This window comes from Taeniopygia guttata, chromosome 2 (assembly GCF_048771995.1).
Source record: "Taeniopygia guttata chromosome 2, bTaeGut7.mat, whole genome shotgun sequence".
In the NCBI taxonomy this organism is placed as follows: Eukaryota; Metazoa; Chordata; class Aves; order Passeriformes; family Estrildidae; genus Taeniopygia; species Taeniopygia guttata.
In genome coordinates this window covers 139,766,470-139,783,711 of record NC_133026.1, presented here as the reverse complement: position 1 = coordinate 139,783,711, position 17,242 = coordinate 139,766,470, and the positions used below count along the sequence as shown (strand labels likewise).

At 43.5% G+C, this 17,242-nt stretch overlaps 1 protein-coding gene across 7 annotated transcripts in view; it reads right to left on the bottom strand.

Moving 5' to 3' along the window:
* The window catches only part of ZHX2 (zinc fingers and homeoboxes 2), a 74,161-nt gene that overhangs the window by 41,266 nt on the left and 15,653 nt on the right, over nt 1-17,242 (bottom strand). For 3 of the 7 annotated variants that reach the window (XM_041714059.2, XM_072924974.1, XM_072924975.1), the window contains one exon: nt 735-796. The exons of 1 other annotated variant lie outside the window; for it this stretch is intronic. The gene's annotated coding sequence lies outside the window, so the exon portion shown is untranslated. Of the gene's footprint in view, nt 1-734; nt 797-1,238; nt 5,102-17,242 lie in introns of those variants that run through there. 3 more of the 7 variants (XM_030266637.4, XM_072924976.1, XM_030266640.4) reach the window with 3 other exon arrangements.

The window sequence follows — 17,242 nt, the reverse complement described above, 5'->3', positions numbered from 1 at the left end:
CCCACCTGGAGAGCTGCAGACCAGCCACAGCTGCTGGGAAATCCCAGCCCACACCCTTCAGCAATGCACAGGGAAAGGTCCTAGGCCAGCTGCTCTTCAAATATACATTTTCAGGTTTTATTTTTTTTTTTTTTTAATATATATATATAAGCTCCTGGCTAAGGTCTTTTGAAGCAAGTGTGCAGGTGTCTCCTGTGATTTAAAACTTCCTTCAAAGCTATTTTATCACATCAGGGAAGACCCAAATATTGGATAGTTTCCTATTGTGATGACAAGGCTGTGATGTTGACCATGCACACAAAAACAACATCACAGCCAATCTGTGACTGGCTCTTTTTCCCTTGGAAAAGATGCAAGCTCACTTCCCAAGAAATGCCTCAACTCTTCAGCAAGATTCTGTCTTTTCATAGCTAGTAAAGTTTGGAAACAACAAACAAGCTTCAGATGGTGCTAATGGTCCATTCTGCTAACCATATTCCCAGTTAAATGCATTCATGTGGTTTGTATCTGTAGTGAGATAATTATTCAGCCTATGTGGTAATACAATGCTGACTTTATTTTGTGGGCTGCAAAGAAGTACCAAAGGCACTCAACTGGTTCCAAAAGACTGTATTTGATTGCTGTAATCATTTCTTGCAATGTCTTTATAAGAAAAAAAATTAGAAGATTCTCCTTCTGTTTGGGTAAGCTTAGATTTCTCATATAAAGGAAAATGGGAAAAAAAAGCTACTCACTCACAGCACTTGATTTCTTACATCCTGGAAATCTCTCTGAAGGTGAACAGTACTTCTGATATCTAGAAAAGTGGAAAAAAAACATGTAAGTCGGGGAGAAAAATAAAAGAGTAGAAAATAGCAGCCATCCCTTCTCCTTTAGGACTGGTAATTTAGTCTTTTCACCAGCACCAGGAATGCCAGCAGGAATTCCAGCAATTCTCTTTTCCACCGACCATCACTGACAAGCAATTTGAAAGATTTGGTCCTCCAGCCCTTTTACAGTAATATAATGAACGTTGGGAGCCTCTCAAGAGAAAAAAAAAAAAAATCCACATTTCTTAGCCCAAGCAGACAGTGGAGAGCACTCACACTGATATCTTGAAATATCACCACTGTGGTTTGCACTGGATATACCCACAAAACATTTGCTGCAGCTGCCATGTTCCAGAACAAACTTTTGGCTATTGGGAACTTCTACAAAATGCCATCAAAATTGTCATTCTCCTCCTTAAAGGAACTCACCTGCTGTCTCCCAAAGCTAAAGCAGGCTTTCGTCATTTTTGCTTTATTTTTTTTTTTCCCTAAATAAACAGGAGAGGAAGGTTTAGCTTCAGCAGCTGCAAGAACAGAACTTAATAGAAAAATATTCTCCTTTGGCAGTGGCTGTATACACACCTAAAAAACACAGTGCCTGCAGGTCTGCAAGAATGGCTAAAGAGATAATAAACAGCCAAGGGACTGCTGTGAGTAAAAGAAATACAAACAGAAAACCACCTCACAAGCCCCCCAAGAAAAGAGGCAGAAGTTTATTGATTGCTTCAGTAGGACTGTCAGCACAACCTGCACTTTCAGCTTAAGCTGAGGTACTTGGGTTTGAAACTCCAAACTCCTGTTATCTGGCCCCAGGAAGGTTGGCTGATAAACCCAAAAGAAATCACTTGGAGTCTTTTGCTGCTTCCCAGCAGGTTACCTTGATTTTTTTTTTGGATCTTTTCAAGGGAAGATATGACTTGATTTCCTGAAAGAGCACACTGGCTACTGGAGGATCTGGGAAGCCAGAAGCTATTACACAACCATAGCCGTATTTTAGGAGCTTAGGCTAGAAAAAGCTGCATGTTTATTCACAGATAAAAGGGAAACTGCTTCCTGCTTTGCTCCATCTAAGAGTAAGGCAAAAAAATGCTAGATCACTGAATTGTAAAAGAGAAATAAAACACACGGGATAGCTGCAGATTTTGTGCTATTTATACCTTTGGGACCCAGCAGGCCACCTTCTGCTGCTCTTCCACCCTCTTTTGGGTCAAATTCTCCATTCTCACATGGTAGGCTTAGGATGATGCTGTTTCTGTATTTAATGGGTTTAGTCCAGTAATATTTTACTAAAACTGCTATCTGAAATCCTGCTTTTTCAGTGCTGTGTCCAACACACAACAGTGACCCTACAGCTTGCCAACAGAACTAAATCCAAACCTATGAATAAAACACTACTAAAGAACAAGAAAATCACCTACAGTCCAACACAGCCTGTCCTTCCCCTATCTCAAACCTCTGCTTAGAATGATAAGCAAAATAAATATGTATGTGTATGGTGCTGTTGCTTGTTTGGAGTGCATACTGACCCTCACAATTTTTGGTACTTCTCTAAAGACCCAGCTGGTGAAGCTTCTGCAAGGATCTTTTCCACTTTTGGAAACATAAAGCAGAAAGAAATCTTCAGGGTTATTACATCCAGTCCCTTGCTGTTGTAATCATTCTGCACGATCCTCTTCACAAAGTATGCAAAAAGTTTCTGCCGCTCACGGCTATGAGAATATGATTTGGGTTTAATATAACAGCTCAGAAACAAGTATATATGTGTGTATATATATACACACACATACATATTTCAGATCTTTCAAATTATTTCACACTTCTGGGAGATCTGCTATTGCTTTTGAATGCTTGGAGTTAGGCAACAGTGAAATGAAGGAGTCACAAACATGTTTCATATAGAAACACCAACTTTTTTCAGCAGGTAGGTAATTACTATTGAAAACTCTTGTCTGAGTTTGCTTGTCTTGAGCATCTCTGCTGTAGGCAGCTCTTGAGCAGCCTCCCATGGGTACATGCTTACTCCAAGGCAGCACAAGGCAGGAGAAGCAGCTTTTCCTTGCCATGAAAACACCACTTTCCTGGAATGCATCACAACGCTGGGATCAGGCAAATTCAGACCAGACCTCCCCTCTGCACAGGAGGCATTCATACAGCCATCACCATTTCACCTACATGAGCTGTGCCACCCCAACAGCCACAGAGCAATGCAGAAGAGCTGGGGAGATCTGTATCTGCTGGCTCCCGTGTGGTGTCATGGTGAGCACACGTACAGAACAGTTAATGGTGCTTTCTGAGTTACCACACACCTCCTGGTTGACAGGAATTGCCTGTTTGTGTGTTTACGTGGTCCACAGCATGCAGTGAGTAACTCCAGCTATCCCAGCCAATCTTCATTCTCTGCACACTGAGCAGGAGACTCAGCCACCAGCTGCTTCATCATTCTAGAGTCTTTCCAAAAAAACATCTCATGGCAAAACAAAACCCAAACAAACAAAACAGCTTTTACATACTTTATAAACACCAGCATTCCACATGCTTTCTGCAACCCAAACACTACAGCACAAACCACCTGAAAATGGGATTATTTTGCTTTATTCATCATGGAGTTTTTTTACAAAAAAGAGAGATTGTCGAAATATCTTCAGAGAGCTAAAAGCTAAATCTTGAGCTGCTTTTACAACAGGGAAGAGAAATAATGGTACTTTTTAGATGCTTGACAGAAAAGTTCCTTTGAGACTCTCTCAACCTACAGAAATTATCATATTTTACAGAGAGAAACTGAATTGGAAGCCCTGAAAGCACTTCCTTTCCCAGGCTGTGCTTGAGATGAAGGAAAATAAACCCCACACTCCTCTTAACTTCTCTTCCTGAAGATGCCAGTTTGGTGGTTTAAATCCTGGGTTCAGCCAAAAACATCCCCATGGAGCAGGTCATGCCAACTCTCCAGAGCTTCACCAGCTCTGGTGTTCCCCCCACAGCACTGCTGATCCCCTGACTGCCCCAATGCCCCAAACTGGTGGTACAGGCAATAGGTCAGGAAAAACCTCCCTCATTAAGCTAACATGCCCAGATGTTGCTTTCCTTTGCTGCTGGCTCAGCGAGGCAGGAATACAGCAAGCCCAGGATGCAGGGTGGGGCACTGGCAGCCACCCACCATGTCCCTGCTCCTCATTCCCTGCTGTTTGTATCATACTAGGCATTTATGAACTTTTCAGTGTAGCTTACACCTATCTTTCCCAAAAAACCACCATGATCAAAATTACCACCTTAGCAATCTGAATTACTTCTAACAGCAGACTAGCAATGCCTTCTATTGAGTTAAATATGCACAGCTGTGCTGGAAATGGGGGGTTTGCAGCCTCTCAACTGCAGACTGTTATTACAGCATGATTAGCAGATACAAATGTTCTTGAAAGTCATTTCTCTCCACACACTGAAAATCACAGTTATCCCAACAGATCCCAGGAGCCCCAACAGCTCCTGGCTGCTGTTCCAGTCCTCGTTAAGCATTCACCAAACCTGGCAGAGTGCAGCACCACGGACTAACATGCCCAAGAGCCTCCTTGCCTTCAACACCTTTTCCTAAAACTATTAAAATTAACTCATCCCTGCCCCCATCCCTACAACAGACAAAATACAACTGAAATTTTACATCAAAAATCCTCAATATGCAGTGAAAAAGCCACTAAAACCCCCCCAAAGTGCTCTGAGGTCTCTGAATAAGTGCACACACACTGTGCAGACAGCGATGCTTGGACAGACCACAGGGTATCTCCCACAACACTCTAGCCCCAGGGGTCCTATCCCTCTCTCACTTGCCATTCAACTGTCCTTCTCCAGCCCTCTGAACAAAGCTTAAGAGAGGGGTATTTCCACCCCACACCAGCTGCTGCTGGAAGCCCCTGAGCTCCCCTGGAAAACCACTGGTGCTGACCAGGAAAACGCACAGCAGGAGGCCCCTCCCAAGAGTCATCTTCTCCACTTCACTCGTGTCATGACCACTTGCACACTTGCACAAGGTTCTTACCCATGCTGCACATTTCTCAGGGATCTGTGAGCAGAAGCTGTCCCAGACAGTCAATCCAAGGCTGCACCATGCTGCAGCTCTCCAGTCTTAGCTTCCTCCAGGAAAATTTCTATAAACTACAGGAATACACTAAACACCTCTTTGCAATGCCTTCTTGATATTACCAGCTGCTTTTGAAAATATTACAAAGCATAAAAATAAGCAAAGAGAAAATAACAGCAAAATAAAGAGTAAATAAGATCAAAACCCAAATTAGCTGTCTTAAAAAAAAAAAAAAAAGGGAAAAATGTCATAGTTTTAAGGCACATTTTCACTGCGCAGCACTGTCCCAGAAACTATTCCTCCTCTCTTAAGAGATTTAGAAGATTTCAGAAAACATGTTCTCTGCCAGGCTGAAACTGATCTCACGTTCCTCTAGGGAGAAGCAGGAGTGTGATGCTCCAGGGAAGCAGATGGCTGAGCCTGGGCAGCCATGGAGGCCACCATGGCCTGACTGTCACCCCCAGGGGACTGCTCCAATTCCTTGGGCACAGGCTCCCAGGGCCAGGCTGTGCCCATCCATAGCTCTGCTTGAAGCTGGTAAGAAGTGGTGCGGCTGCTGGCAGCAGCTGCAGCTGGCTACAAGGTGAGACAGGGGCTGGTGGGGGTCCTGGTCTGGCTTCCCTGGCACTGGACAGACAGACAGACAGACAGTGATCCTGCCACTTCTCATCTCAGTGCTCTCTTCAAAAATTTGGAAATGAACAACAACATTAACCCCACATCCCCAGCATGAGGTGACCATCCACTTCTCACTGAGGTCCTACAGCCTTTTTTCACCTCACTTTCTAAAGCCAAGTCTAGTTCATGGGGAACCAGAGCGCTGAACCAGAATGAAAGAGAATGGGAAAGCATTGCTCCAAGTGGATTATATTTACTTTTCAACACATCCCCCAGTTGCAGATGTCAGCACAGAGAAAGGTACATTAGTTTCTTTCCTATCTCAACTGTTCCTAACTTCCTTTAACAAATCAAAGTGTTTTCTTGAAGGGTGAGAAATCTCAGTCTCATACTATTTTAAATTGGCAGCAAGGGGTTTAGAGTAGGGAGAAGAATGCTTGATTGCATAAGAAAATTCAGCCAGAGAGAGAAAGTAATGTCCCGTAGGGTTCTGACTACCAAAAAGTTCATTATTCATTTATTTGGCTTTTAGTAAGGTTAAACTATTTCACATTATTCCTCGTAACCCTTGCATTTCAGACTGTCACCCTCTGTTTAGTTACCTACATGCCCATAGTAATGAAGGTGTTGGAAAACAGTAGTTGCACCCCTCCTCTGCCAGGGCCATGACTGAGAACTGTTTTCCAACACAGTGGTTGCTGCACTGTTGTTGGACACTTTTTCTGCCCAACATATGTACAGCAATAACTTTTTATTTTAAACAACCAAGCTGTGGACTGTTAACCTGCTAGTTAATTTTCAACACCATGGGATGTCCCCTTATATAGTCACAGAATCATTTATGTTGGAAAGAGCCTTTATGCCAAGTCGACCACTAAACCACTTCTATAAGTACCACATCTACATGTCTTTTAAGTACCTCCAGGGATGGTGACTCCACTGGACAGCCCATTTCAGTGCTGCTTTCTGACCACCCCTTCTGTGAAAATCTGTTTGCTAATACTCAATCAAAATCCCCTGATGCAAATGTTACCTGGGAGAAGAGACCAACCCCACCTGGCTACAGCCTCCTTTCAGGGAATTACAGAGTGATAAGGTCTCCCCTGAGCCTCCTTTCCTCCAGGCTAAACACCCCCAGCTCCCTCAGCTGCTCCTCATCAGACCTGTGCTCCAGCCCCTTCTCCAGCTCCCTGCCCTTCTCTGGACAATCTCCAGCACCTCACTGCCTTTCTACACGTTGAAGGGCTCAGAACTGGACACAGGATTCAAGGTGTGGCCTCACCAGTGCTGTGTACAGGGGAACAATCACTGCCCTGGTCCTGCTGGCCACACTTTCTGATCCAGGCCAGGATGCCACTGGCCTTTTCAGCCACCTGGGCACACTGGCTCATGTTCAGCCACTGTCAGCCTCTACCCCCAGGTCCTTCTCCTTTGGGCAACCTTCCAGCCACTCTTCCCCATGCCTGTAGTGCTGCAATCCTGTGTTCAGATCCATCCAGGTGCCATACATGAGGTATCTCCATTTGATGGAGATACACGGTCAAAGTTTTTCACTGGGGACAGAGCCAAAAATCACACACACTACTTACCAAATACCCAAGCTCATACCAACAGGGGTGTTAAGAGTAGGAAAAACACACAGAAAAGAGAGAACTGAAGCTAACACAACAGAAAAACATGCTACCCCACATCAGTCTCCATGGTGTAAATGGATGTGAGAATTCAGGAAGGACAGGGGTCATCATTTGAGGCTGCCTGTAAGGCAGGCAGGTGGGGAAAGTGTTGTGATCAGCAACCCACCAGTGCAACTTCACATATGGATAATGCTAGACTGCAGCCAGAAACATCACCAGCTATTGTCACTGCTCCGATCCACTGTCAGAGTGACACAATTCAAGGCCTCCCAGTATGACTGTTAGGTCTGGCCTGGTCTCTCCAGTTTCAGCCTGATTTCCTCACCACATGACAGAGCCCAGCAGCAATCAGTCTTTTCCCTTGCTCTTTATTCATTCCCTCTTTTGTTTCCCTCAACCCTCAAGCTGAAAAGAAGAAAAAGGGAAAAAAGCAGGACTGATTAAGACCAGACAGTGATTACATTTTGCTGCCATAAAAATAAATGCAAGAGGAAGGGGTTTCCTTTTTCCAGCTGTTTAGACCATTCCTACTTTTGGCTGTAAAGCACCAATGTATTTGCAAATTCCTGCCAAACACAGCAGCCATCAGTGCAAAACTGGTGCAAGAAACGAAATGAGCACAGGATATAAACATACAGCAACAGATCACTTTGCTCCTCTCAAATAATTGTGTTTGTGCTTCATTTGCTCATGAGGACCTGCACTGTTAGGTGTTATTGAGTCTCTTGTTTTCAGCAATAGTGTCCATGTCCCTAAACCTGGAAAGTTCAGTGAGAGGTACCTGGGTCAGCTACAAGTAATCAAAGAGCCACAAAGATACCATAGGAAAGGTTGCCCAGGTTCCCTTATATGCTGCTATATGTTCCTGCTTGGTCTTGAGCTTCAGCTGCTCTCCTCACTGCAAACTCCTGGAGCTCCTGTTTGATGGGAGCATGTCCCAGGGCATGTTCCTGCCTGCTGCACTTCTCCCAGCTGCACAGCCCCAGCCCTGCCTCTTCAGTATCCGCATGCTCCAGTAAATGGAGCTGCAAGGGGAAAGTCTGCATACACTGACACATTAAAAAAGGGACTGATCTCAAGGACTGTGAAGGGTTGTGGAAATCCCCACAAAGCAGCTGCTTTTGTGGCCTTTTCTCCCTGTCCTGGGGATAGGCAACACAGCCCAGGCAATGTGTCTGTTTATTCTGTTAAGAATCAGTAACTTCGGGCCCATCCTTCCCCTCCAGCTAGACTTTAACTTTTAAGGCCAAGAATACAAAGGGATGGAATGAAAGTCTCCTACAGCCTGTTAGTTTTGCTGTCTCACAAATTTATCCTATCAATTTATCACCTTCACTGCACTGATGTCTGTATTGAACATGAATTTGTTATGTGTCTGGCTATACAGCCCTGAACAGACTGGGATGTTTCTGGAAACCAAAGCAACAGAGGTTCGCTGAATGTGTGATTCCTCCAGATCTGTGTCATATTGGAATAAAATTAAGGTTTGGATCTGCCTTAGTTTGAGAAGTGGGCCCATGGAAATCTTGGGAGGTTTAACAAGACCAAGTGCAAGATGCTGCATCTGGGTCAGGGCAACCCCCGGTACCAATCCAGGCTGGGGATGAGCAGACTGAGAGCAGCCGTGCTGAGACCTGGGGTGCTGCTGGATGAGAGGCTGGGCATGTTCCAGCCACGCGTGTTTGTAGCCCAGAAGGACAAACAGCCTGGGTTGCATCAAAAGCCCTGTGGGCAGCATGCTGAGGGGAGTGATTCTGCCATTCTATTCTGCTGTGGTGAGACCTCACCTTCAGGGCTGTGCCCAGCTCCAGGGCCCTCGACACAGGAAGGACATCAACCTGTTGGAGTGAGACCAGAGGATGTCACAAAGACGATCAGAAGGATAGAGCACCTCCTCTACAGGGAAAGGATGAGAGAATTGGGATTGTTCAGCGTGAAGAAGGCTTCAGGATGACCTAATTGCAGCCTTCCAGTACCTGAAGAAAACTTACAGGAAAGATGGGTCAAGAATATTTGCAGGGACATGCAGTGCCGTGACAAGGGATAACGGTTTCAAATTGAAGAACAGGTTTAGGTAACATATTATGAAGAAATTCTTTATTGTGAGGGTGGTGAGACCCTGTCCTAGGTTGCTCAGAGAAGCTGTGCTTGCCCTGTCCGGGAAGCGTTCAAGGTCAGGCTGCACAGGGCTCTGAGCAGCCTGGTCTAGTGGGAGCTGACCCTGCCCATGGCAGGGGAGTTGGAATTAAACAATCTTTAAGGTCCCTTCCAACCCAAACCATTCTATGATTCTACCGGAACATATCTGGAGCACCAGATACTTTTCACAGCTTTCTACACCATTCAGGATTGAGGATATATTCACATTTCTGACAGAAAACCCTGCTACTACTTGGATACAACTTTCCCACTCACTCCAGCAGAAGCAGATTTGTACCAAGGAGATAAAGTGCAATTCACATCCTGCTGTGAAGACTCTTCAGGAAAAATGCACTTTCACCTTTTAAAATTCAGACAAAATCAAATTTAATAGAAAATGTATCTTATCCTTCCACATAACCAGCAACATGACATTAAATTTCTTCTGTCTTATGATAAATTTAATGAGGGGGAGCAAACCAGATGAGTGCACACCCCTTTCTCCAGTACTACTTGTTATTCTTCCAGAACAATTCTTCAAAGCTACTGAGATCACTGTATGTTACCTCCTTTTTGAAGAATCAGATACATTGCATCAAAAAGCATGCAGGAAAAGTTCTAGGGCATGAAACCAATTTTTTCGCACTTTTATCTGGGTCAGCTTTTCTATTGATTCTACAAATACTGTATCATTTTTTTAAGTTAAGGGTTTTTTTAGTTTAAAAATAAGAAAAAGAGAACATCAGAACTTAAGTAAAAAATCCATCTCAGCCAAGGACTGGTTTTGTTGGGTGACTCCAAATCAAAAAGGTAGATTTTTTCATAATAAAATCCATCTAACAGTGAAAGGGCATCTGGATCAACTTCTGAATTCAGTAAATGCCCTCTTCCCATACTGTGTCTATTTTCACTAATACCATTAATACCATCTTTGCTGTTAGGTGTACAAAACTTAGCAACAGGTGACAACATCTAAGACAGCTAACATGAAACAAACACATCAAAACCACTCAGACACATGTTTTAGCATTAGTTCCTCCCTTCCTTTCTCTGCCTCTCTGCCAAGATTTCCTCCATGCTTATGAACTATTTGGCACAGCCTCTAGCTTTGCTTTATGTTGTTTCATCAACCGATGTGTTTGCCTTGAGGTGCTCTGAAATAGAAATAATAAGTAAGAACTGGCCTCGGGTGACATCCTGTATTAGGAGATGACTTATTGCAAACATCCTGAAGATCTGTATCAACTTCATTCATCTGTACACACATGGAGATGGAGGAAGGACCCTTCTTAGAGGACTCCTACCAATAGGTGACAGTTCCTAGTATGGACAACTCAGAAAATTTGCTTACAACTTCAGATGACAGCAGAATATAATAAATAAAGTAGTGAGGAATTTCAATTAAGTTGGTGAAAAGAGCTAAAGAACTGTCTCTCAAGTGCTTCTCCAGAATTGAATACTTTTACCTCTGAGATACTTTTTGCATGTTTTCATGCTGTGTGATGCTGGGAATGCCACCACATTGTCCAAGAGCCTGGTTGTCAAATCTGTTTCTTCTGGAAGCTGGGTGTCTGCTTTGACAAAACCTTGTTTCACAGGGATCTGGACACATGGAGACTTCCAAATCAGAAGTCAAGTGGGGTCTGACTAAGATAAGCATTTACTCCCAGGCTCTGGGACACTTGTCTGGCATGCTCAAGATCCAGAGGATTGTCTGCACAGATCCATCAGCCTTTTTATACTCACTTTTCCCAGTCTGGAGAGCTCGAATGGAAAGATGAGTAATCATTTCCATCACACCCACTGTGTGACCCATACAAAACCCTCAGCCTAACTGATTTCTGATACACAAATGATTAAACCCCAACACTTTCTTGCCATGATTTTACCCCGTTAAGCCTTGTTCTCGTTAGGAGCCTTGCCAGTCCTGCACGAGGCTGCTGGGTGCTGCCTCCAACACTGCACATCTATAACCAAAGGGCTGGGAACAAGTGAGCTGCCTTCTCTGCAGCAGGGCTGGAGGTCCCTTTGCCCAAAGATAGCCCTGCTTCCAGAACCCCACCCTGCTGTACTCCATCCATGGCCCAGTGCAGTCATTAATATACTTCTAATTGTAGGAATTATTGCTCTGCTACACTGTGTCTTCTCTCTTCCCCCATGCATTAACTGGTTGCTTGGAGCTTTGCAATCCTGCAAAGAAAATGCGTTGAAAAATAAGACTGAGGAGGCTCATGTTAAATTGGGAAATGGGCACGCCTTGCTGGCTACCCTGAGAAACTAGGACAGGCTTCTCTCGACCAAATCTCCAGGTATCTCTGAGGCAGTAACGGCACAATTCTTAAAATACACAGGCTGATTAAAGGCTGGCTTGCAGCACTCACCAGGCTTGCAGAATTAGTGCAGACCTTTAAAATCAAACAGACAGGACAATTTATGAAAGAAACCTTCTCCAAATGCAGGACTGCTTGTAGGACCCCCCTCCTTGCTCTCCCACCTCACAACACACCAAAAGTTCCGCTTGGGAAAGCCTGAGGTACCACAGTGGGTATGAGCAGAGATACCCACACCTTGGATGTCAGTCCAAATTCAAACCAGCAGCTGCTTCAGTGTTACAGTCAGACTGTAATCCACACTTCTCCGGGGCTCCTGAGCCAGCCACCATCCTGCTTCATCCCTTGCTGGGAGATGCAGCACAGACGTCAGAGGGGAAAGCAGAGGGCTGGGCTGGGACAGCTGGCCAATGGATCTCCAAAATGTCAGAGGAGACAGCTGCAGAGCAGACTTTAAAACAAATATCCCTTCCCAACAGGCCACTGTCCCTGAGGGAAAGGTTTTTCCCTGTGTGCCACATCCCAGGCCCTCTCATTTATGTGCATGCCGCATGCTGAAAAAGCTTCACTAGCAGAGAGGAGCCCAGTGCTGCCGGGCCCTGCGCTCCACTCAGTGACCGACAAAAGCCATCCTGAGCAGCCAGCGAGTACCTTCCCCTCCTCCACAGAGGGCTGCTTCCCTTCCACTGCCTTCCCCACCTTCCTCTCAAGCATCAGAGCACCCCCACGACAAAATGAATTTAATATGGTGTTTCCATCCTGTCATTAAGGATGAAGCAAAGCAAGACTAATAGTTTGGATGGACTTATATCAGTTTAAATTAAGGCAAGGTTGCAAATCTGGCTTTGTCGTGCCTGTTACTCAACTGAGCCCATCACATCCCAGCAGTGCAAAGTGCAGACCCCAGCTGTGGCAGATGCTGTCCTGGCAGGCATCACCCTGGATGGAAACCTGGCAGGGTACCACCCTGGCCATCACTGCTGGCTGCCATTTCCGTGCCAGGCTCAGGGCTGTGGCTCTCCAGTGCCCGTGGGACGGGGTGGGCGCCAGCTTCCCTCGACACCATCACCCTGCACTGACACCTCACAACCTGAAGTGTGCAATCCAGCCAGTTTACTAACAGATTTGTGGCACTTTGCCACAAATGCAGATGCTTTCGTTCCTCTGCTCTTTCACCTGGACTTCAATAAACAGCTTTTGACCACCTGTCCCACAGGGTACTATTGGTTTCTTGAAGTTGGGATTGAAGGCACTTGAAATGGTATTTCATGTTTGGACTTAGGTGTTTATTGTTTCTTATCTGTGTTATAGTCTCACTACTGTAAGTTTGGTAGCTTTTTCATCAGCAAGGCACAAAATGGCTAACTAACAACTCTTGTTACAAGGTCTTTTAAAACTAAACTATCTAATTAAGAAAGGACACTTAGATTATTTTTCGCTTTTAACTTAACAGCTTATCTCTTGAAGTCCACAATGTGGACTTTTCTGTTTAATCACAAAACATCACCTAAACTATGAAGAAGAAGGAAGAAGAAGGTAAAGAAGAACAACTTGCCTCCGCCCTAGAACTTCTATTTTGTTTAACATTTATTTCTATATTCTAAAATTCTAAACTCTTTAAGTTTTTCACTCTGTGATATTACAGACTTCTAACTAACTACACACCTGTAATCTCAGTGCTATTAATCAATTTCAACAGCCTGTTCCATGAGCTTAGATCAAATGCAGTGTTCTCTTGTGGGTCTGTGCCTTTAAGCACAGAAAGTTTAAAATTCTCAGCATCTAGAATTCCAACAGGGGACAATTTAGCACCCTGAACAGAGCTATCAGGCAAACGGGTTAATGGATGAATGTTAATGTACAAATATGCTGAACCTAAATGGACTCTCTCAAATGAGATTCAGAAATAACTACAGGAAATACAGTCAGAGGTCACCAGAGAAACCTACTGGTAATGCTCAAATTTATACAGAATCACAGAATAGTTTGGGTTGAAAAGGACCTTTAATTATGTATAAATTACAATTAAAATGGATTTTAGTCCAGTCCTCTGCATATATACAACCTCTCAGTGAAGGAAACATTGGGTCTAAAGAATCTCCTACAAAGCAAATTAAGGAAATACCTTTAAACAAAGCTCAGCAACCCTCCAAATCCAGGCAGGGTAGTTACAGCTCTTTTTAGCCTGTATTCATGGATCTTCACAGCAGTCCGTGGAATCAATCACAACTTTCCCATTTGTCCTTTGCAACATTCTGACAACTTCTGAGTAACTATGAAGCAGCACAACTTCCTCAACTGGAATGTTCTCCACTGTCCCAAGGCAAACTGCACAGTTTGGATTTAATTTCTATTTATATGGCTGTATTTTCCAGATGAAATGTGTAGTCTAAGCAAAAAACACATCCAGAGTCTTCACTGCCTTCATCCAAACCCAGCCATGTGCTCTCACATGTCCCACTGAAACAACCAGGGCCCCACCTGTGCCCCAAAATCCCTTAGAGCACTCTGCCCTTGGGAAACTCTACAGTGCTCTGTTGGACAATGAACAGTGCTCAAAAATTTTATTCTTCATAGAGGCTGTACTTAAAAAGATTTTCTACTGTCCTCATTGGAGTTTCACATTTTGGATGTGTGACAAAGCAGACATTGTGTACAAGGAAATATAAATTCTGACTTGCACAAAACTACCCTAAAGCTAGAACTTCAGAACTGGATACGGACTGAATTTGGCCCCTTGAATCAAATTGCTCAGATCTTCTCTACTGCTAAAATAAAGGCAGAATTTTGTCCTGTCACTCCTCAGTTTGCAGCAGAGTTTAACTAGAGACCTGTCAAGTTTCTAGTCCACACCTCAAATAGCCTTGTCAAGTCATACAACCAGCAAGAAGCAGCCAGGGCAGGGTTTTATTGTCAGGGAATGTAAACAAGTAACAGGCAGTGCTGTTCATCTATCTCAGGTTGGTGCATATAATTTTAATTAAAGCATTTACGTAAATACAGATGCAAATCAGGTTCAGTATAGCATCTGACAAATTACTATCGAAGACCTGAGGCTACTGGCAAATTATCAGCATGAGCTCTCATGATGTGAAGGTATGAAATCCGATCTTGGTCCAGACACTGTATATTTTTTTTTTGGCTTAAAAATGGCAGTAAAATACCATACTGATGCATACAAAAGATGTTAAATAGTTTTCAATTTGAAAAAAGAACACTGAGGAGGTAAACCAACATCCTTATAATCTGTCCATTAGACAGTCTGTCTAGCAAGAAAAAAAACCCTTTTAACATTTCTGCAACACCTACCAAAGAAACTCAAGGCATCTCTGAAATGTTAATTAATCCATACTCTCCCCAAGGGATATCTATTTTAAAGATGGTTATATGGAGCCTGCATTCATCTCTCATTTGCCAAAGGCTCGCAGGGGAAAAACCACTGAGATCAAATCTGGACCTTGGCTGTGCTCCTCCACATTCTCATCACAAGACTTCCCCTCCACAAAAATCACAAGAACTCACTCACACCAAAGAGGTGTGAACCTCTTTGGCCTAGATATGAGTGCTTCAAAGTAGTGTTAACTTCAAAACCTTGTTTAACTTGCAAAGATGATTACAAGACAAGAAAAATACAGAAAAACAAATCACAAGAGAAAAAAACCACCCACTCCCAACATTTGAGAATTGAAGGAATCTTTAGATCATACTGAAAGAACCTTATCTGTGAAAATGAAAAGGTATGACCAAGGTACTCTTCACAGCAGTACCAGCAGCAAATTCTACTATTTCTTCCCTCCAGGTTCAATTCCATCTTTAGGGCCTTGCAAGGGAAGAGCAATTCTCCTTCATTCAGAACCACCCAGTAAGACAATGCTTGGAAAGAGGCAATAGCTCTTAAGGTTTTAAAGCAGACTTAATTTGATCAACATCAATGATGTTTAAGTACATGTTTAACATTGTGCCCACAATACTCTTGCACATTTCCCAGGGTATGAAATTCCCACTGGCACCGACAGAAGTGAAATCACATTTCCAATTTATTTGGAACAGATGCATTAAGTTAGCTCATTAGAAACAATTGTTATTACTGGTGATGAAGGAGAAGGAAACACAGGAAGGTTTGGAGTTACACAGGTACATTCACAGCGTGACAAAATGTGACATATACATGTCATATCATTACTATGACAACAGTGTTTGGAAGAGGTATAACCAGCATTTTGTAAGCATATGGTCATATACTGGCCCCTTCCTGTGCTCAAAATGAAAAATAAAACAAAGGGACAGGAGCTAAAGGCATGAAGCCACAGACTGGCCAGTTTGCATTCCTTTGCTCTGATATCAGTTACAATGACTGCACAGTCATTCAAATGCTTTGCTTATAGATGTGTTTATTTGTCTTTAGCATCTTGCTTCCAAAAAACCTCCAAGAAACATACAGAAATAGCAAGTGTTGGTTTTGAACATTGGGACACCAGTGTGAATTCCTACAGTAACTGTGATTTTGTGGCTGCAGGGAGTGTGTGGAAGAGAACAAGAAATGCTGATGTAATTAAGGAAACGATACTGAGGTTGCACCTCCTGTTATCTGTTGGAACAGGCTAAAAGCTTTATGCTCCTGGAAATTGGACATCCCTGCTTTCCATGGCTGTTAAGGGAACTAGCACATATATGTATTATGGGTGTGTTTGTATATGTGTGTGTGTGTGTGTGTGTGTGTGTGTGTGTGTGTGTGTTTGTATGAAATTTCCTAGAGAGCAGTTAACATTTCAAGCTCTGCTTCTCCATAGCACATCTGCATCCTTAAAGGAGTACCTGCTCCAGCAAAATCATTTTCTGGGTCCCCTTTTCAAGAAGAAAAAGTGGCAAGTTTCACTGAAGGGGGGGGAGGGGTCAGACTGTTACAAAGGATGAGACACCTCCCATACTTACTTTGGGAGAAATCCAAGCCAAAACCAAAGCTTTACCATGTACTGGTTCCAAGTCAGAGCCCAAATTCCTAAAAGAGGCCAAGTTTGCCATCTTGACGATTTCTTGCTGATAATCACATCTTGGTTGATTTTTTTCTTATCTGATGACTTAATCAGGCAATTTCAACAGATTGAATGATTGCACTAGTTTTGCCAAAAGCAGTAAGTGACTTGCAACATACAAGCAAACAGATAAGGAAGAGACTTGTAGGTCTGATGAGACCTCAAGTGGTACATCCTTAGGGATTTGTTTGGGAATCAGTGGTCCTATACTGTACTGAGAAGCTGAGCCACTCAGGCAGCAACTCATTACCCAGGGACATGGATGCACCAGAGGAAAAGGAGAGGAGAGGAGGGTATGGCTCCAGCCGGGCTGTGGGAGAGATTTTAATTCCCTGCCTGACTTTATGTAAACCATTTTTACTCTCCAGAGCTTCTTCACTTAATTCTTGTAACAAAACTTTTCTGTATCACACATACTGGTATGGTAAATACCCCAGAGGATACAAGGTGCTTATATTTTAAAAATACAAGATCAAATAAGCACCAATAAACCACTCTCTTTTCTGCTTCTCCAGTGAGGCTTGGAATAACCCTGAAGGCCTGAACAACCCTGTTCTTCTTGAGCAAAGAAATGTGTAACTTTAAAATGCTGGGGAGGAAGAGAAGAGTG